At 35.1% G+C, this 21859-nt stretch overlaps 1 protein-coding gene and 1 long non-coding RNA gene across 19 annotated transcripts in view; one reads left to right on the top strand and one right to left on the bottom strand.

The window, feature by feature from the left end:
• The first annotated feature begins 5583 nt into the window (after positions 1–5583).
• Positions 5584–9680, top strand: LOC136786401 (uncharacterized). Its single transcript, XR_010824973.1, has 4 exons — positions 5584–6589; positions 7159–7235; positions 7354–7536; positions 7622–9680. It is a non-coding gene; the product is annotated as an uncharacterized lncRNA (long non-coding RNA).
• The window catches only part of LOC136786400 (protein FAM210B, mitochondrial-like), a 324869-nt gene continuing 309837 nt past the window's right edge, over positions 6828–21859 (bottom strand). For 12 of the 18 annotated variants that reach the window (XR_010824954.1, XR_010824949.1, XR_010824960.1 and 9 more), the window contains one exon: positions 6828–7690. The gene's annotated coding sequence lies outside the window, so the exon portion shown is untranslated. Of the gene's footprint in view, positions 7691–17175; positions 17280–21859 lie in introns of all 18 variants that reach the window. The other 6 variants (XR_010824959.1, XR_010824963.1, XR_010824967.1 and 3 more) reach the window with 6 other exon arrangements.

The following is a 21859-nucleotide window of genomic DNA, read 5'->3' as shown; positions in this document are numbered from 1 at the left end:
GAAGTGATTTTCCTACCAATCAACTCATTTTAATCCAACTACAGTGGTTCTGTCCCTTGCAGATAATGTTTCTGATTCAATCTATAAAATACAGTCAACTGAGGGCTTTTACAGGAGAAAAAGTCAAAGTGAGGGCTTACATTTAAAGGCCCTTTTGTAGCTATACCCGAAGAACGTGTTGCCACAAACAGCAATGTCAGTTGAGAATTTCCAGTCATTTATGCAGTCTTAATTTGAGATGTACACAACACCGTATCCCATTTTGCATGAAATTCCGCAGATTTGCTATTGATTCTTAAGGCCCTGATAATCCAAGTGTCAGGTTATAAAGAAGTCGCCTACACCGTTAGCCTCACATAATCAGAAGGTAGCAGCTGTAATCAATGAATTCCATATATACATATGATGAGACTCAGACAAAATTCCTGCTGCATTAATGTATGCTTGTCAAACATACTTGATTCTATGTGATTTTTATTCTAATATTTCAGCTAAAACTAAATTAATCTAGTCATCATACAGCCCAGTCCATGTAAGCAACAAGACCCTGATAACAATTAACGTGCTCTAATGTATACACCACTAATTGAAAAGATGTACCTAGTTAACAATCTGACAGACACTTGGGGAAAAAACTTCTGTCAGTTCACTGTAAGATGTACTTTTGCAACAGAAATACAGGCAAGATAGTAGCAACAAGATTTGCGAGCTATCCAGCCGGAATGAAACATTTTAAAACTCTTTTGAACAAATTCTACCAGATCCAACTCAACTGAGACTCAGGTAACACAAATATTTGACTTGGGTCATTTATAATGTGATGAATGAAGTCTGGCAAAACATTTTTGCCGTTTCAACCAAATACATGACATCTAATACAGACACATTGGGAGAGTTGGTTTGCGGTACTCTGAAAAGCCTTCCATGTTGGAATTCCCTTCCCCTTTTGTGTCCAGAGCACTACATTTGTTAGCCATGCAAATCTCAGTTCTCTCTCCCCTGCCTTTCCATAACAATCGGGATATATAGTTAAGACTCATTTGGGTATACATGCCTTTCCAACAACCAACAACCATGCCCTAGTTAGATGGGTTTAGATACTATTTAGAAATGTATAGGAATGGACAGATTAGCAAAAGAATCTTTAAAGGTATGGAAGATCATATCTTAGAATTTGCTTTTATCAACACAGATATGGTTTAGATTGACTCTAAATTCTATATCAAACTGGTATTCAGGACTAATAACTAGTGAAATAAACCTTGTTCAAGTATTAGGAACTTGCGTATACAACGTGTTAGAGACTAAGAAAAAAGTTCTAACAAACACTTGAATAAACTAGAGCAAGAGATGACCAAGGACAAGATAGAAAACTACACACGGTTACGGATTTTTTAGAAACTTCCCACTAATGAGAACAGCTAAGCTGTCAAATTTACCTCCACAGAGAATGAGAAATGAATGACAGAATCAAACAGCTAGCTATCACAGAAGTATTGTTTGACATTGTCTGCAAAGCTCTCTGTAGAAATCAGTGAAGCTCAGCTTTTATGTCTTCATTTTCAGAAGATTCAAGCCTTTGCTGAAAAATACAAGGTGTTAATGCTACTAATGATAGCATGCATAGTTCTTGTTTCACTTTACAATAAGCATAATTTACTTGCCTTGTAAATCTTCTACCATGCTTCTCCTTCTAAAACACCATGAGAGATTTTGTGCAGTTAAAAGATTTTGCAAAATATTTAAAGAAACAACACAAATGCAAAACGCCAGAAACCAATGCTTAAACCCCAAAGAAGCAAAAATAAATATTCTGAGTCAAAGTTATCACCAATAATATTAAAGACCAACAATTTAACATCCTTTAGCAATATAACATCCTTTAACATCATGCTATGTGCCAGTATAAAAACAGTTTAATTTCTAAGATCACTATTTGAGAAAAAATATTTCATTTCAATCATGAACTACTGGAAAAGCAAGCACCTTGCCTGTTCACTTCTTTTATTCCTTAGATTAGAGTCATTTAAGTTATTTGCAAATTGTACAATACATTAGAAAGAACAATGCTTTCTAAAAGAGCATATTTTCAGAACACAAAATCCAGAATTAAAAAAAAATAAGGTGACGGGGGGATTTGAGAAGAGAGACCAACTGTTATCAACATCCCCACATTTTTCCCTCCAACAATGAAGAACAAGGGAACACTTCGTAAACCAACAACAATCCTTGCAGAGATGTGTCTATCTCTGGTGAGTTATCTCGGCATTTTCTTCACCCATTTTCCTTTGCTTTCAAGAAGCACGAGGTCATTGCTGTCTATTCTGAAGTGAACCTGCAAATTACTTTTTACCTATAAACACTCTGAGTCTGGACACTGCAAGGCACACTAGCAGATCGTGACATTCACAGTTTTTTGTAACCAGCATAAATCTTAACATATGTGAACCCATATTTGCTTTGTCAATATTCACACATTTCAGTTTAGAAAGCTAGTATTTTTATAAACCTTTCCATAAAGGTTACATAAATACCTCAGATGATCTAGCTGCTACTCATCTCCTTAGAGTAGATTACAAATAAGCTAGTTCAAAACCAGATGTACCCTTTTTTACCACCTAAATCATCCTTTAAAAATTAAAGGAATTTCTTTTCTGGCTTTAAAAATCTTTTTGTTTGTTTGTTTTATTGTGAGTACAACTTTGGTAGCTGAACTAGTGTTTTGCTATGTAGGTTACTTCCATTTGCTTTGAAGCGCTCTATGAACACAGCAGCTAACTGAAGCTTTCATAAACGTTCTCATTCATCGTTGTGCTATAATAGACTGTTTGAGGGGCTTTACGGCCAATGTGCTCATAACATTGAAATTAAACAAAAGAAAATGTGATTTAGCCTGAATTATTTCATGTGTAGAAGTTCATAAAATATTTGTATTGGGTCATATCTTATAAATCTCCAGAAGCTGAAGAGAGTGCAGTTGCCAAGATAGGACAAAAGCTGTATCCCAGTATAAAATATTTAAAATAAAATATCAGAATGACTATATTTTAAATTACTTTCCGACCAATTCATATATTCGTACTACTGTTAAAAAAATAATCTATGTAATCTACTTGAAAAGTAAGCATTTACCTAAGTGAAACTGTTCGTGTTCCTGTTATTCCGTGATCACTATTTCAAAAAACATTTATCATCTTGACTTTAGAAAACATGACAGCACTCTTCAATTATCTCACATGAAACAGCAAGACTTTCAGCAAAATGAGGAAAGAGTATTTTCCTCCTATATAGCCTTATTTATTTTAAGAGGACCTAGAAGCATTTATAAAAAGTAAGAGATATATTAAAACATTTTTCTTTTATAAACAATAGCAGTACTCTACCTGTAAAAGCCACTAGATATTTTTCCCACATATTTCTTATTAACAGCTACTAATTATTCTATAACTATACTAATTATTCTTAATCAAGAGTCCATGGATCTGGGATATAGTAAGACCAGACCCCATTGTAAAGGGCTTCATAATTCTCCTCAATCAATGGAGTACATCTAAAAGAACCCTACTGTAAGACCACAGAGAACTTAGCCCATTGCCTTGATCACATATCCTGAACCAAAAAAAACAACAACAACAACAAAAAAAAACTCTAAATAATTTAATTTTACGCAGTAGAAACCACTAGGTCTATTCGTCTATTCTGATTTACTAAGTGAAGGGTTAAAGCTCTACCAGGTGTAGAGCCATAACAAATTCGGCTTCTTTTTTTCTTCTTTCTTGACACTTAACATTTTGAAGCCCAATTTGACAGTGAACTCTACTTTTCAGAAAAGAAATCCTTACCCTCCCTCCTCCCCTTACTGGTGAATTTTTAAGTTCAATTTTTTTGTTTGTTTCTTTAGTAACAAACAAAACAAATAGAAAATGTGAAATAATAGTGACTAACTAATCTTTTTCTTTCTCAGCTGTAAAGAAAAAGCCCTCACCTGCTAAATTCCTGTCCTTCTACAAACTAACATTAGCGCTTATGTTCGGTGAAGCTTCTCCCTCAAAACAAATAAAAAAGTAAAAATAATAATAATTAAAAAAAACCCTACCATTTTCTTTTTATATATTAATTGCCAGCCCAATAGGAGTTTGAGCATAATTACATTTATTATCTATCACACTTCCAGCTGTGTCACCTATCAAACCCAGACCCTTCTATTTAACTAAATTGTCATGTTTGCATTGGCCCTGACTCTTTCAGAGAGAGGAGGTAGCCTACATCCTGGAAGCAAGATTTAAGAATTGACTCAAGAAAAACAGGCCTTATGTCAAACACTGTAATTTAAAAAGTCCTACAAGGCTGTTCCCTGTACTGGAACCGTTAAACTTTGCTCCTAATGAGCCTAGTACTCTACCTTGAAGAGGGGGGTATAGTCAATGTTTATTGGAAATCTTTGACATCTAGCTCATACACATGAGACTTAAGCAGAAAAGGAGAGACTTGCTTCTGGCATTTTTCCTCTGCCTCAGGTGCTGGGAGTTCCACTCAGCAGACTGTCCTAACCTGAATCCTATGGCCTCTTTTCATAAGATGGTAGAGGTGAAAGAAGAAATACCTCGTTAAAACCGTGTCATTTTGAAATAATTCAAAGCTGACTGGGTTTGAGATAGAGACTATGCAAAGGAACGTGATTGTAACTTAAACATTAAGGCTTTATTTTTTTTCTTTTTATGAGTTTTGTGTCCTCCAGTTTTCCTCCCCAATAAAGTGTCTATTTTTATACATTGTCCATTGATTCTTAAACAGAAAGAAGTGTAAGAAGCAGCATCTTCTGTTTAGGCAGCCTGGACAAATGTTCTAACCATGTAATTTTTGTTCTGCTTGTGACTCTGTAAATCTTACATTTTCTTTTGCGCAAATGAACTTCACCAGAAGCAGAGAAACCACCAAGAAACTGTAGACTAAAGGTTAGACTTAGCAAGGTACTTCAAAGCTGCCATCTAGGTGTTCAATGTGGAACAACATTTCATAATATTCTAGTGAGAAATTAGGTATTTAGCTAGCTATTAAGATGTCATAGATAGAGTCTGTAGTCTTTGTGTACCTATGAAATTTTAGGCAACTCAATATTTCTAACAGTCCTTCCCGTCCCAAGAGTGTCATTCTGGAGGTCTAATCTTATGCACACACATGAATAACTGTAAAGCACTGGAATGGAGTACAGGATGTGAATTTTTGCCAGTCTCTTTCCCAAACTCTTTTGATTTGCACACTTGACAAGCTTTTTCTCATCTGCATCGCTGTCAGGCATTTAAGTTCTGTGGTGAAATGTGCTCTGAGAGAGTCAGTTATCTTTTAAACACCTATATAAGAGACTCATGGATGTGGCACTAAAGGACATGGTTTAGTCATGGGGCTCGTTAGGTCAGGTTGAAGGTTGGCCTTGATGATCCTGAAGGCCTTATCCAACCTAAACGATACTATGGTTCGAGACAGACCACGTGTGAAAGGAAACTAGGCTCCAGATTAACACAGGTTCACAGTTTCAAAAATGCCATGTGGAAAACTAGGAATTTAACCTACATATATTAACAATTCTTGGTTTCTCCATTATTGATCCGCTTTGAAAGTTATGCATGCAAAAAAAATTGTCATTCTGAATAATGGCCCAAATTTAATCAAAACTTTTCCCACAATTTTGGAACTTCCTTGAAGTTGAGCCCAACCTCCAAACCAGGCCTGTGGGGATAACTTTTCCTGCCATGCTTCTGACTTAATGTAGCACTAGAGAAAGAACATGGCAGAAGAGATTTGAGGAATTAACAGCCTCTGAAATGTCATGTTTCCATTCGGTGAGAAAAAGCAACTAATGGCTGAAGAGGTCTTTAATTGCAATATCATGTAGTAGCCAAGATGATAATCTTTCACATTCACAGTTTAACACTGTAGTGCTAGTTTGAAACAGAAGTCCACAGCAAAGTTCATTTAATATAAATGACTAAGTATCTTAAGGTCAGGAAGATAAACATGGAAAGAGATTTTTAAAAGTATCCAGCTTGAATTAAATCTTTCATAACAAACAAGTGAAGGTTTTTCTTCACCCGTTAGGCACAACGAAACTTCTACAATGCTCAGAAAAGGAGTTTAAATAGACTTAGTTTTTATGAAATGAAACTTAATATAAGGTATACGCTGGATTGTAAAACTATGCTTGTGCTTTACTGTGAAATTGTCTCAGTTATGAAACTAGATTTAATAAATAGCACAGGACAACAACAAGCTACCTGAGACTTTGATTCTACTCTCCTGCCAACACAAAGAATGTTGGCATCTAATTCCTTTTTAACTTTTTAACTGAATTCCTGTCAGCACGTGTGGGGCGTCAGCGCCCAGGCGCTGGCAGTGGAGCTGCAGGCGCTACCATGAGGAGAGGCCGGGCTTGGGCGGGCCCTGCGCTGCCCCTTCCAGAAGGTTCTGGAAGGTTCTGAGGGCCCCACCACAGGGCCCAGCTGAGACCATCTGCGACACTGGTGGTGCCACTGTGAAAATCTCCTCAGAGAGAGCACAGTGCTACATGACACTGAGGAGAGAGAAAAACAAGGTGTGAGGAGCAGCCCTGCCATACTGCTGAGAGAAAAAGCGGGGAGGACATGCTCCGGACACAGGAGCAGAGATTCCCCTGCAGCCCATGGAGAGCTTCCATGAGGAGAAACCCCAAAATTAAGAGTTCTGTGCCCTACTGCTGAACTGGCTGGGTGTTCTCAGGCTGTAGGCCGTAGGCCAAGCTCGCCCACCACACAGTAAATACACAACCTGTACTGAACCTGTCCTTTTGACGAGTAGGGGCAAATACATACATTTTTTTTTAAACCAGGATCCATTTGGTTGAGTTCTAGGCATTTATATAAGTGCTCTACTGGCGACTGTAATGTTATATAATTATCTAGGCCTGAACACTGAGAAGAAAACTACAAACTTCAGTATTTGTATGCTTTTATTGAATACGGAGGCCAACAACTTACTTATCCAAGATGTTTAACATATATATCACATCACATACAAAAAGCCATTGTCACCAACGTATATACTGCAGTTACATGTATGCAATATAGATATTACAAAAATTTGAGCAGAAAATATGACAAAATTTTAACATTTTTTTTTTGGCAGCTGACTATAGGAACAATATTGCAAAAGAAAATTGGTCATTTCCAGCACAGCGATCACACTAATATAGTACATATCAGGTAAGATAGGCTCGCTTCTCTTGTGCTTGGCCTAAATACAAGAATAAATAAACCTTTCAGCTAGATGTACACAAATAAAAATACTTCACATGCCCTTCTCCCATTTGGTGCTTCTCAGGTTTGCAAAGCTGTACAGCTGTCCCTGAATTCAGGTGGACACCATTCTGACAAGTTGCTCACGCATTAAGATTTTTGTAAACGCACACACAACTACTGCTTCTGGAGTTCATCAAGGTTGCAGAAGTTTTCCAGTGGGAAATGTTTTTGTGGATGGGGCCAAGAAAATCATCACATTTGTTTTGTAAGCTCTGAAATCTTCATATTTTTTTCTGATCAAATATATCTTCAGTTCTCATCTTAGTGTCATCATCTTCTCATACTTCTAGTACCGAAAAACCATTCTGAGTGATGAAGAGTACTGCAACCAAGGTATCACTTCTACAGATAAGTTGCTTCTGCAAAATAAGAATAATCATCATCATTATCATCATCATCATTTGCCTGTTTTTGCCCCCAGGTGTTTTTTTGTTTTTTTTTTTTTTTTTTGGGGGGGGAACGTGCAGCAGTTGTTATGATTCTTTTGTTGAGCTTGCATCATGTCTTTCTTAGAACTTGTACTTTAGCTCTAACAAGTGTGAATTAAAGACAAAGACACTGCCTCAGCAGTCAACTGTAGAGTCATGACAGTGAATATAGAATAATTGCCTTTTTTTTTCTTTTACTTGTAAATGGCAATTTTAAAATGTGGTTAGTCAATAATCATCATGTTGTATATGTAGTTACATTAAGGGTAATGATCTAGAAAAGCACTGTCATAACTGGGTTTTCCCAACAAGAAGCTTTTGCTGCAAAATAGGCAATTAATCTTCAAATAGACCATGTAAAAAACAGGTGTTCAGTGACATACAGATTGGTGGCATAAGTATTACAAAGTCTTGTTTCATAGCATGTTGGTACCAGTAAGGAGAAAAGATAATGCATTTGCAGTTTTCTATTCAAAGGAGATTGACATCTTTATAAATAATTTTTTCTTCTCAGGACAATTCTTCATGTATCATGAAGATTCTAACATTCAAATCTATTAATCTGAATGGAGAATGCAGCTTAAAATAGTTACAAACCATCTGCCTCTGTAAGCACACTCATACACAAGTTCAAAATCTGTATTCCTATATTCTGTGCCTGGAATAAAATAAAATAGTAAAATAAAGTAAAAAATAATTAAAATAAAATAAAATAAATAAAATAAATAAAATAAATAAAATAAAATAAAATAAATAAAATAAAATAAAAATAAAGGAACAATGTCTGCACATATGAAATGTGTAAAATGATTTGAAGAAGTTGCTGCTAATATACATTCTGCTGTTTAAAAGCATTTATTATCCCTGGGTAGTACTGTTTTCCACTTAATACTCTATTTTCACTTACTTGGATTAAAAGCAAACAGTATCCAAATATGAAAAAAAAAATAAAATATGTTTCAGCCTGAAGAATCATTGATAAATACATAGCTACTGCTCTGAGAGATAGTTGGTATGTAAATCAAAATAATTTCACTAGAAAGAAGTTTTGAGGTCGTCTTAGTCTAATGGTTTAACAACTTAACATGTTATCTTACAAGAAATATGAAAAATGCTACAAGCAATTTCTACATCATTTTCCCTTATCTCACAGTTCTTAGTCCACTTTGGCTATTTCACGGCTGCAGAGACAAGGCCTATTACAGACTATAGGAAACATAATCCAGTTGCCTGAGAATGGAGTATGATCATCAAGCCCTGAATGTGAACCCAAACACAAACTGTTTCTTAGATGTGTATAATGAAGGAAGTCTCTGTGTGTTTAGGCACTTGAAGGAATCTTCCTATGTTCAGAGAGAGGCTGGAACTGATGATTGATTGTATTCCATTACCAAGCCAGCTTCTCAGCTGGTAAAAAAAACTGGCATTACGCCATCCAAGTTGGTAAAGCTGCACCAGTACAGAGCAACAAGGAGGAGGCTTGCTACCTTCTAGAAAGATGATCATTTTACTGTTCCTTTACTTTTAGCTCCAGTTATGCTGATTTGCTGCTTTGGTTTCACTTTGGGACAAGGGGCCAAAGCTGCCTTTTTTAGAATAATAAATTTACCCACTTAAATTATTTAATGCTGTATGTTCTTTTTCATAGCATAAGTGCATTTTCCTCTGTCAGAAAGGGTCAGCAGAGGTCAACACAGCAGGTGCAGGGTCTGATGGCCTTTTGCAAATTTCAGAATGTTATTAAAATTTATTTTTTAAAGGTTAAGATTTTTCTTCTGCTTTCACTGTCTAAACAATGAAATAAGCTGAAATGCCACTCTCTAGGAGAAATGTTGCCAAGTTCAGGGTATTAGAGAACAAACTGTCCAAGCTTTGACATCTGATCAACATCACTAACATACTTAAATGTAAAGAAACAACTGACTTTAAGAATTCAATATTCTTCTCAGTGTATGCGCGGATTACATTGTGTCAAATAAGGAATATCAATCTTAGCAGTTATCCTTGTGATAAAAAGGACTAGCTCTAGTTCTTCAACTGTTTGACACTGGCTAGAGGCTTTTAAAAATGTATATTCATCGGCTGTCCTACTTTCTAAAATCACGCTGTGAACTGGCCACTCTTTAACAAAAGAACAGCTTAATAGAAAATAAATTTATGCTGATGCTTTAAATGATGGATGTTGCAAGATTTGCACAGTACAGTAACTGTGTTCACACAACTCTCTATCAGTTCAACACTTCAGTCTGAGTGATTTCCAGTGTAGCCTGCTCCAGACCAAGGAGTTTAAGACCAGAAGCGAACGTCTTTAGCTGATTAATGTCATTTTCCAAAGTATGTGTCACCTGTACAAGATATCCACATGCTCCTCTTGAAGGCAAACTTATTCCGCAACACATTTGTAGAGGAGTTAGGCCAATAAAACCTTTTTTCAGTGCATGCTGTTAGACATTAATGTCTGCCATTTAGAAACTGCTCATCTGACTGAATTTCAATGTCAAAAGTCAAAATTAGGTTTGTGGCCCAAATCAAGCTTCAAAACACCTTCAAGGGCTATATGTAATTGGCAAACTTCCCTAGCCAAAAGTTATATTTTTCATTCTAATGAGATATCAACAAGCTTTACTTCAAAGAATGTTTACTGTATCTTTTCACAATCACTTTATAGATCTTAGAAAGTAATAAAAATTGTGCCCTTAATACTTGTGGGTTAACATTAAAAGGCTGTAGCACAGAAATTTGTATAACAAACAAATGCAAAATCATCCATCTACATCCAATTCCCAACAATCTGTGATGAAAAGTAGTTTTTGTCTCAAGTGTGTAGTATTACAGAATAGAGTAACAATTCTTCTCAATACCCCAAAAAAGCATTGTTCCAACAAGCAGTGACAAGAACTGTTCATTTAGAAATGAAAATGAATTTAGGCCCAAGAGAAGTTCTATGTCACTGCCAACACTACTTCCTTCTTCATTTCTTTCTAAACTCTGTAAATATTCAGACTAACATCAGGATGTGGCCCAGAGTGTCTACTTGAAGTGGAACAGTTGTCCCTGAACTCCCTAGGTTATAAGGGACCCTGGGGATCATCTCCTGCCTGAGGTGGTTCCACTTAGTTCAGGCTCCTCAGGGCCATGTCCAGTCAAGCTATGACTTCAGCCAAGCATGGAGATTTCACAGCTTGTGTCAGCCCCATTCCAATATTTGACCACCGTTACAGTAAAAAAGTATTTTCTTATATCTGCTTGCAATTTGCATTTCTTTTTAACATGCCTATTACCTCTTGTGTTATCCCTGTATGCCCTTCAAGAAAACTCTGGCTCCATCTACTGTGCACCCCAGTTGCGTAGGTGATTGCCCGAAACATCATGATCCAAAGAAGGCTTTCACCAAGAACCTTTTGGGATTTCAGTTTTAATATAGACACAATCTTTATAACAATATCATGGAAAAATCATTTCTGAATTTAGTGGATGACTGTAAAGTTTGAAAAGAACTGTAAATAAAAAAGACTAGCACTGGTCTCCCTTCCCATTTCATTTTGGATTTAGAGTGGGTGTCCTTCAGCCACCTGCTTATCATTCTCCTAAGGTCCAATTTGCTACTTGTTTCAAAAATGCACAGAATTCTGTCTTGAGTGCCAACCCCATGCCTATTTCTGGAAAATGAAAATGCGATCTCTCAGGCTGCCTCTGCAAGTGTCTTTCCCACTCACCAGAACTTAAAGAATTTATAAACAGCTATCTTTCTCTTTGCTCAAAAGACAGAATTAAGCATAAGAAACAAGAATTGACCTGGCTCTTAAAATATGAGCAAAAGACAGACGTACTTGACTTTTTTAGGGCTAGAAAAATGTCTTATCCTTTAAGGTTACCCAGATATTTACCTAGTCAGTCAAAGGGCAGGCAATGGTGGATTTGCTCGAGTACAAATAAAATCACTCCATTAGTTCTAATGTCTTATGTAACCACTTGATCCACTTCAGTGGTTGTAATGGTCTGATGGGACAAGGCTCTGAAGTAGCTTAGTGATCCCATTATTTTGTCAAGACACACTGCAGCTGGCTGCCTGTATCACTTCAATCAAACATGGTCTGTAGTAACTAGTACAAGAGTCAGAAGACCCTTAAATAAATGCCTTATTTCCTGAAGCTGAGTATCTTTGTCTGGAGAAAAATCTTTCCCCTCTGCTTTTAATACTGAATATGATGATACCTGTGTCTACAGCCACATGATTGTGTGCTGATTCCAAGGAACACCATGCTCAAACCTTGTGAGTACAGCAACCTCTTATCTTTTATGTAATCAAAACAATTCCTAATTGAAGACAACACAGGTTAAAAAGAGAACTACAGGGAAGTGACAGTAGAAATGACCAGGCTGGCTCTTCCCTTTTTTTTTTTTTTTTTCAGAAAGCAGCAATTTTTTCTGAGAGATTTGCTATTCCTGTAGTTACATATGAAAGGCTAGATTTTTAAAAGTATTAGGCATTTAAACATACATATAAATGCTACAGGAGCACATCTGAAAATCACAGTGAATGCCTTTTTGCACGTTCAGATGCTTAAGTTCTTTTAATATAATAGCCTCTATCATCATGTCTCAGTAGATGATTTTCAGATAATGTTGATCTATTACACTTCCTATTGATCACAGTGAAGTTTTTTAAATAATGTTGATAGTAAAAGTAGGTGCTTCTCTTTACTGGTCTATATTAATCCCTTTTTTCATATCTGCAGACTTGAGTGGAATGACACTTTTTGACCTTGTACTGAAAATGTGTCATACAGGTCCCAGAGTTTTACTACATTCAAGTTCCAGTCTTATAGCACAAACTCATCTACGGGCATCTCTTCTATGTATCTATAGAAAACAGACTGAAACGAGGCATAGTGACTTGCAAAAATATTTTTGCTTTACTTTCTGTTTTCTGTAATGTTTTTCTACTAAAATTGGATGTAGAATTCCTGACAGGATTCTCAGTACCAGGATTGCCTGGTGCTAGGATATATAGAAGAAGATTATTTTTTTTTTTCTAATGACAGTAGACATAAACATACCAGGTTCTTGACAACATGAGATTTTCATGAAGTGCTCACCCTCTGGATACCCTGCTTCTTCAAGACCCAGGCACTCAACCAGCAAATTCCAGTCTACCATATCCAATAGTTTTGAACTGAAAGCTAACAATTTCCAACTCAACATTTGCTGTTATGGAAGTCAGTTACGCTGTTCAATAGAACTGCTGTGTGACAGCTGTACATGCCTGTTCTCTTCTGAGGACAGAGTTATGAGTTTAGAAGTCATAAGTAGGTGCTCAGCTAGCAAGGAGATTCAATTACACAGCTATTCTGGTACACTGGCTATTCCACTACCATAATATCTGTCAGATTGCACTAAAATGTGTGATGATTAAACAAGAATTACATTTAAATTATCTTAAAATAACCAGATAAAAGGACTAAAAGATTTCTGTTATTCTCATGTCCTGTTTTTCTTAAAGAAAAAGAAATTTACTGTTGTCAGCAATACTTTCCAAGGGGGAGGGAGAGATTCTACACATACACCAAAAAAAAAAAAAAAAAAGCAAGCCTCCCCCAAACCATTTCTTTTAATGCTGTCTGTCTCAGTGTTTTAAACTAATATTTGTTTTTTGCTAGCATATGTTATTTCATATGTACATACAATATATGTATGCATGTGTACATACAAGGCTTCTGTTAGTTTTGTATAGTCATTTTAAGAAATGAACTCCTCATTTGATAATGAGAGCACTGTCTCAAAAGAGACACTCTTTCCAGAAAGCACTGCCCAGATCTTGCTCAGTGCTGCATGAAGCAAAACTGATACCGTGAGAAGAAAGAGAACAATTTCAGTTGTTCTAATCTTGCAGACTCCCATGCCTTTTGATCTTCTCTTTGTTCCGTCTTTGTGTAGCATAACTTACACCGGCTGCAATTTATTTAGTTCACAGTTTGCTTATCTCTGCTGAGCTATAACACAGAGTACAGTGATGTTCCCCTGCAACTATTGGTCTATGATTTGTCTTCTTTCTAAAGATGGCATCTGTGTTTGTTTCTATTGTACAGTCTGAATGTCAAATCACCTGTTTCTTGTCTTTTTTAAGTCAACATCTGAACCTCTAATTGCAAAGTTTGTTCAGTGACTAGAACACAATTTTTGGCTAACCTCTGATTTATTTCCCTTCAGATTTCGGCTAGAGGCTGTGAGAGACAGTTCTGCAGCATACGCTGTGGCTTTTAATGGGTATTGTTATAGCATACATACCAATTAATTAAGAAGTAAGCAATTCTCATGGAAACAGTTCAATACCAGAAGTCCCCATGGCATTTATTTTCTTATAAAAGCAGATGTGTTTTTGCATTAAGCAATTTTCTCATGTATATAATTTAGTTTTCTATTAAACAACTGTATACCTAAACAATGGAAAGAATAGCACAGTTCACAGTCCGTGGTTCTTATCCAGCTACTGGAGAAGCAGACTGTTGGTTTTGAAGACATTTGTTCATAACAGTATATTTGACTCCTGCCTGTGCCACACCAGAATGACAAAAAGGATTGTGATGACTTCATTATAAACCAGGTATTTTCCTCAGCTCTGAGAAATAAGAAATAAGATGGAGTAACTAATACCATCATCAGTTTGTACTCTCAAAAAAGGAGCAGAAACAGTTACTACTTAGTAATTATTTTTTTTTTAATCCATAAAAATCACAATCCACGGTTTACTCTTTCAAACCAGGTGTTGGCTAACTTAAGCTAGCAAGAAGGCAGCCAGAAGTGGCTAGCTGACAGCTCTGTGGCTGGCCAAAACACTTTCTTGATACAGTACTGATAAAGCACTTGATACAGCCCCTGATACTGGCACCACTCTTGGCTTAATCTGTAGGACGTCATGAAAAAGATTTCAAAGGTATTACCTCAGAACTGACTATAGAGGACACACTAAAATTTTCCAGGTAAGACAACTTTGCTCTAGCCTGCACTACAGACAGTAGAGATCAGAGCATTCAACTACCCCAGCCTATCTCAAATCACCAGTTTCTGTGGCAAGCAGATCTCATCAAAGCACAATGCTGAGTTCAAAATTGTATCATTTCAAATACATCTATTGCTATTTTATGTATTTAGAATAGAATATACTTGTCACTGAGATTCATAATAACTAAGTCAAATCCAAACATTTACTTGAACGTTACCTGATAGCTATAAATATAACATGCAAATAAAAAGATTGTTGGATGTATTCAAACGTCCTTGCAGCTTTTATCTCCTTAAAATGGGCTCTCAGAAAGGTACCCCCATATACATTGTTTGTATGGTAAGTTTTTGAAGGGCAATATAAAGGAGTTTCACAAAAATCAATACATCCAAGCTTATGGTATAAACCTTAAGACAAGCAGATACATTTCTCTTCATTTATGCATGTACATGTTTAGAATTTTTGCCTTGCATTTTCTTGTTGAAATTCCTGTTGCACTTTTGAGCTGAGAACACCTTTGCTATCTGACTAGATGCATTTTTGATCTTGTCGCTGATTTGATGCTGGGAAAAGGTAGAATTATGCAGGGGACATATGGAGGTCAAGCAAAAAGAGAATCAGAACAACAGTGTTAGCCTCTAACAATTTGGAGAATTCATCTGGATTCTGTTGAGTACCACAAACATTTGGAAATTCAGCAGTAGTGATGGGGAAGGACACCAGTGAAATCAAAATATATTCCTGCTAGTTCATAAAGTCTTCTAGTCATGTAACGAGGGTGAAAAGACTAATCCATTATGTTAGTCATTCATTTAGAGGTAGGTAATAGAAAAAGATCCTCAGGGACTAGCAGACATTTTCTAATAGTGACTTGCTGCTCTTTGGTAAGTTCTGTCTCATAGGATGCACAGTTCTAAACTCTCAATATATTTTCATAAGTGCCAAGAAGTGCAATAACAAAAAAGTCCTATATAATTCCAGTCCCCAAAGCTTAAAAAGAGAAATTCAAATCCATGCAGTCATGAAAGAATAAAATATGCAAAAGGGAAGTGTTTCTAACCAAGATATAAAAGGTTAAATACAGGTTTTATTTAAAGATGCATTATTTTTCAGAGGTCAGGCCATAAAGAATGAAGTTTTTATTATGCCAGAAGGCCAAACATTAAGACCATATGATCTTCTTCAGGTTTGGCATTCTGCTTCTTTGTGGAGAAGACAAAATGAGAACTAATAAATTAATACTTTGCAATTATATAGTACTATTCACCCAAGAATGTAAAATATTCAGTTGTTTTTCATTTGTAGTGATTTACAGTTCTTTGGGAATTTTTAAATTGAAGATCACTTTGAATGTCATGTGGACAAATATGAAAAGCAAAATTAGACATGATCACAGACAAATACAATAGAAAGACAAAGACTTCAGATGAGTATTACTTCAAATTCTGATCATAACATGAAATCCTGAATTTTAGGAACCTAAAGAAACGTTAGTCTGTTCATGTACTTTGTGGAATTTACTCTGCCTAGCTTCTTAAATCAGTGTTCTCTTTTCAACTTTTTTTTTTTTTTGGCAATTTCAGAAAAAAAATGCAAGCAAGATCTAACCATAATGCAAAAAGTAATTAACACAAAATAATTTTAATAACAGCAAAAATACTTTTTGTATTTTTTTGTTATACCACTGAAGTTCATAAAGATAATTTGATTCAAGGGCCAAGTTGATTCAGTTGAAGATCTAGGTTCATATTAACTTATTCTTATATTATTAGTTTTTATCAGAGCCAGTGTACCCTCAGGGCAATTTGTGTAACTTGCTAGATTTTCTGTAGACCGTATTAACTGCCAGGGCTAAGTCATTTTTACAAAGTATCTGTAAATATTCCAAATTGTTTTCATTCATTAAGTCCATGTGACTGGTTATTTTGTACAAGTATTAAGTTATTAGAACTGACAATCATATTGTCATTGCTAATTATTCTTGTCTTATCTACAGCTGTTTGTAAACTCTGTACTTTCCAAAATATTGCTATTGAAATTCAGTGATATGGACATTAGTAAAAGAAAACAAACCTCAGAAACTTTTCAACTTATCTATTTTTTTATCAACTTAATTAGGGCAAATCTAGAATTAAAAATTTCAGCCAGCATATCCAGAAATAAAATCTATGGAAAAAAAAATCTAAGTCAAATGAATCTTTACGGGAGTATTTTGTTTTTCTATTCTTAATGATCTTGTAAAATCAGCATAAGCATCCATAATTCAGATAAATATATCCAGTAAGAGCAGCTTTTCTCCTTTTATGCTTTACAAAAATATGTAAAGCATAAAAAGTACTATTCAACTTGAGCCATCTATTGGTATATTTATAATGAATAACAACCGTTCTCTAGAACTACAGTGGATACTTACTTCATATTCATATTAGGATTGCACCTTTCTGCTATTCCCAGCCCAGCAGTACCTCAGATTGCATCCAGGCTGATAGAGCAACATTCCCTTTACAGAAATGAATTCTGGCAACAACCGAAAAAAAAAGGTTTGTTTGTTTTTATCCCTTGTGGTACAAAGGTACTTCTTGGCCGGCATAAGCAAGTATCCTACTGTGCTTTCATGTCAATGTTTTATGCACGTCCAAAAAGTGCTGATAAAGCATTTCTATGAATTCAGAGGGAAAAAAGCACTCGAAAATGTATTTTTATAGGCCTTTAAAAATTTATCACCGTAAAATAGTGTGTGGGTTTCAACTACAATATATAAGGGCAATGTAGGCTAAGTTTACCTTCCTTGTGTCTAATTACTCTTGAAATGCTTGAAGGACTTTAATACAAATGAAATAGATAGATAGACTCTAGTTTTAAGCCCAGATAAAGAGCAGGCAAGTATCAAAGAACTGTTTATATTTCATAGCTTTTCCAGTTTGCTTGCAGCCTTCCCATCAATTTCCCCATGGCCTTTTCCTGTGTAAAGACTGCCCAACAAGCCAACCTGTATCATAGCTTTGTGAAATACAAGCTTTTGGACCCAACAGCATTGTCCTATTCATAAATGACTCAGCATTCACCACTTGCCTCTTTAACAAATTAAACCTCATAAAAAGCAATGCTATAAATATATTTTCAGCATGCTTTTTCTGCATTGTAACTTAGATGTTTTAACAAAGTCATATCCTTCCAAAGGATACAGAATTGCCAAATTCATATTCACAACCATTTATTCATTCATACTTTATGCCTACAGGCTCAGTTGCTCTCTTATTTATTAATTTTTTGTTGTTTTGATTGGAACAAGAGGCATGATAAAGGAAGATAACATTGCAAACGTACATATTCTTGAATAGCCATTTGATTCAGTGCTGGATCTGTTAGAGACCTTCAGCCCTAAGTGAGATTGCAGACTGAGCTCTGAAAGCAAAACAGTTGTGTTCAGCAATGTCATAAACAGCATCCATGCTAATTAAAGGTGTGAGTTATAAACTCAATCACTGCTATTGGTCTGAACAGTTTTCTGTCCACTTAGTTTGCACAGCAAAAGTGAAGTAGGACTAAATTTAGCTAGGATGCATGCTAATTTCAGAGCCAAGTTATCTCAGACACTGTCTGTCACCAGTGGAGACAACTGGCTTCCCAAGAGGAAAAGCCCATCTGAATCTGGAAGTGATTCTCACTTTTCACTTATGACAGAGAAAAGTTAATGACTTTTCTCTTTTCAAACATGGAGAGTAGTTTCCTAAACTACAGGCCTTCTAAGCTTTAGTTACTAAAGAGGCTGGGGTTCAGAATTCCACTTCTATATCTTGAGTTGAATTTTAATAAAAAATAGAGGCTGTCTCCGTGACATGAATGCATGTACCAATTTCTTTGTTATTGTAACATTTGCACCCATGTTTTGTCTCCCAGACATTTTCTGCAGCCTGTTCTAGAAAAAAGGCAGAAAGATGTTCTGCGCTCTCCTTATTCTAATGAAACTGAGCGTAGTACATCTATCTGCCTTTGTGCACTGCAGATACAAGATACTTTCTTTCCCACATGTCCATTCGTCTGGCTGTACCTGCTGTAAGTATAGTATTGCATTTACACCATTTATAAGGAAGAATACTGAGAGCATAAAGGTCACTATGCCATCATGGAAAAAATGTGTGTGAAGTGGGAAAAAATGAAAAAGCATTTTTTCAAACAAAAGCTTGAGGTTATTCTTGGAGTTTACTGTAGAGTAGACTGTTCTCTGGAGAAACATTACAGCAAATAAATATTTTATGAAAGATGCTAAAAAGAAAATGCATCATATGATGTACCAATGAATGAAATAATGCTATTACGGTGCCTGCCCTGCCTGAGCATACCTCGACTGTTTGTTTGCTGGTTCTATGTTGCTTCTGCCTTTGCAGCAGCACTTTTTGAAGGCAAAGATTCTGAGATACTTCCCAAAATAAAGAATTAAGATATCAAACTATGCATTAACTAGTCAATGTCTTTATCCATATAGAATAAAGACAGAGAAAAAATATGCATATATTCATATGCATAATCAGCATATGATTTATTACATCTTATTGGAATTAATCTTTTCATCACTCTATTGTAATTCAGCTTACTTAAGTTGTTCAGACAAAGAACTTCCATTAATGTTTCAAACCTCATGAAAAACCAAAAGTGCATGATCTGTCTGAAGCATATACAAAGTACAAAAAGACTATGCCTAGTAAAAATTGATATATCAATTCAGAAGGATATTCATTCACCTCCCAAGTTCATAATGCAAGACCTCAAGAATTGAACTATGTGGATAAATTCCACTTACTTGGTAACATTTTAAATATTTTATTGGGAAAGTCCATCTTTCAGTGCTTGGCTTCAGAAAGCACTGGAAGTTTTCTGTTTATTTATTACATTTTATATCTATAAAATCTATTTAAAACTGAAATAAAATTAACCCATCAAATATATTCTATTCTATAGTGTGTTTGGATTGCCTATATAATTTACCATGTGAGACCTCTATTTACAATTTTACTTTTCTTTATCCATTCTGAGAACTAGCGCTCACTGTATATCTATTAAAGTTGGTGTAATGTCATTAATTAAATCTCAGTGTAAGGCAACTATTGGCCCATTGCATACAACTGTACAAAACAACACCAGTGCTATTGACTTCTTCAAAAACATTTTAAGGATTCACTTTTAATTAGAAACAAGTGTCATTTTCAAAGGACGGTGCAATTACAAACCTTTTATTAAAATAGAAAATTTGGAGGATTAAAAGAGGTGTATATCCTATATTATCATAGATTTATAAAAGTAAGAAAATGAACTAGAACCTTCATTGTATCATCCACAAGAAATATTACTGCTGTATTTCATGAGGAATAAAACTTAATGGATCACATGACAATGAAGTGATAGAGTTTTTTCATAAATGATAACAACACTTAAGAACTTTCTTCTAGTTATCAGATGTGTGTGAGAAAAATATCAAAGATGCAGCCATTGCTAAGAAAGAATTTTAAAGAATGCAGTCTGTGGGGGAGAAATGAGATTACTAAATATTAAATAGGATTTGGAGGAAATATTTGGGATTACATCATTAGAAAAATAAGCTTAAAAGAAAGCTAAAAAGGACAATCATGATTAAGTAGAAAATAATTGGTTGTATGAAGACTAATAAGGAAAGATTTAGCCTGACTAGGGATAGAAGTGTTTAAGATTTTTCCATAGGTCACTAATTTTTATTCTTATTCTAGATGTGTTTTTCTTTTTAAAACTAGTAATAATACCTTGTGGTACTCTTGTAACCCTCTTGTAATCGCTTTACAACAGAGATCACTGACTTTTTGTTCTTTTGACAAATGATGTTGCAGAGGCAAATGGGGAAGATTATCTGCTATCATAAAAATATTGTATTGATTCTCTCCAAAATCTGATCCAACTCAGTATCTTGTGTCAGCCAGAAAATAATAGTCAATATAAGGAGTATAAGTGCATGTTTCCCTTGTTTTCAATAATTTGAATGAAACCTGAAAGCTGGTAGATAAATATAAATTCAGGATTAAGTTTTCTGAATTCAGGTCCAGCCTATTAAGGCAAAATACAGTTTATAAAGGAAGAAACTAAAGGAGATTTGCTCCAAGTCATGTAAGGAAACAGTTTTTTAAGGGAAGCATATATGGATTCTTTCTTGAATTAGGATACCCAGCCTGTAAGCTGTTAGATACAGCTTACAGAAGCATGGGTATATTTCTGTTTTGACAACATATTGATTTAAAAGAAATATGTAGAAAATCTCTTACATGTACATTTTATTTCAATAGCCCTCTCACAGATTTGGATTTTAGCATTGCCTTTTATTAAGCATTAGTAATCATTTTAATTTCTAATTGCCCAAGTTACTGCATCAAGCAAAATTCATTGTTAACTTTTGAAATGAATGAGTTTTTTGTCAATGTCTCAACAAAATCGAAGAGCAGTTGCCTTCTCCAAGTTCAGACAGTGATAATCTTAAGAGGATATAGAAGGGCTCAGTCTTTAGAAAGATAATAAAATTTGACATGAGGAATAAAAAAATAGGCTCCATATTTGATGGATTTTAAGCAAAGAATACATCTTTTCTTCATATATTGAAAAATGTTGTTGGTTTTTTCCTTAGGAAATTAATTCATTTTTTTTTCCAATATACTTTTTTCTTACATTTAGGAGTTTTCTGACTTTTCCCCATTGAAGATTCCCCAAAGAAGAATTTAAATCTTAATATTCCCCTCAGTTAAGCATATTGATGTATGGAAAGCAAAGTGCAACATCTTCTAGTTTTCTCTATATATATGTATACATTTATATATTCATATAGATATATACGCATAATGAACTGGACTAACATTTCCAAAATGGATTCTGTAACTTTAAAAAACTTTTAGTTCAACCTAGTGTTCATTCTGACTCATGAGATATTTACAAATGATACCAAGGACTCTTGATCACAATTTGGGACAAAAAGAAAACAAGAGCAATGCATTATTTTCATCATATAAGGAAACACTTGCAATAGCCAAATTCAAACAAAAGCCATGTTTATGTATGAAAAGTGATCACTAAGCCTCCACATT

The sequence above is a fragment of the Anser cygnoides genome, chromosome 14 (assembly GCF_040182565.1).
Source record: "Anser cygnoides isolate HZ-2024a breed goose chromosome 14, Taihu_goose_T2T_genome, whole genome shotgun sequence".
Classification (NCBI taxonomy): domain Eukaryota; kingdom Metazoa; phylum Chordata; class Aves; order Anseriformes; family Anatidae; genus Anser; species Anser cygnoides.
Note: the sequence above shows the minus strand (reverse complement) of the source record. Positions and strands in the feature narration are given on the sequence as shown.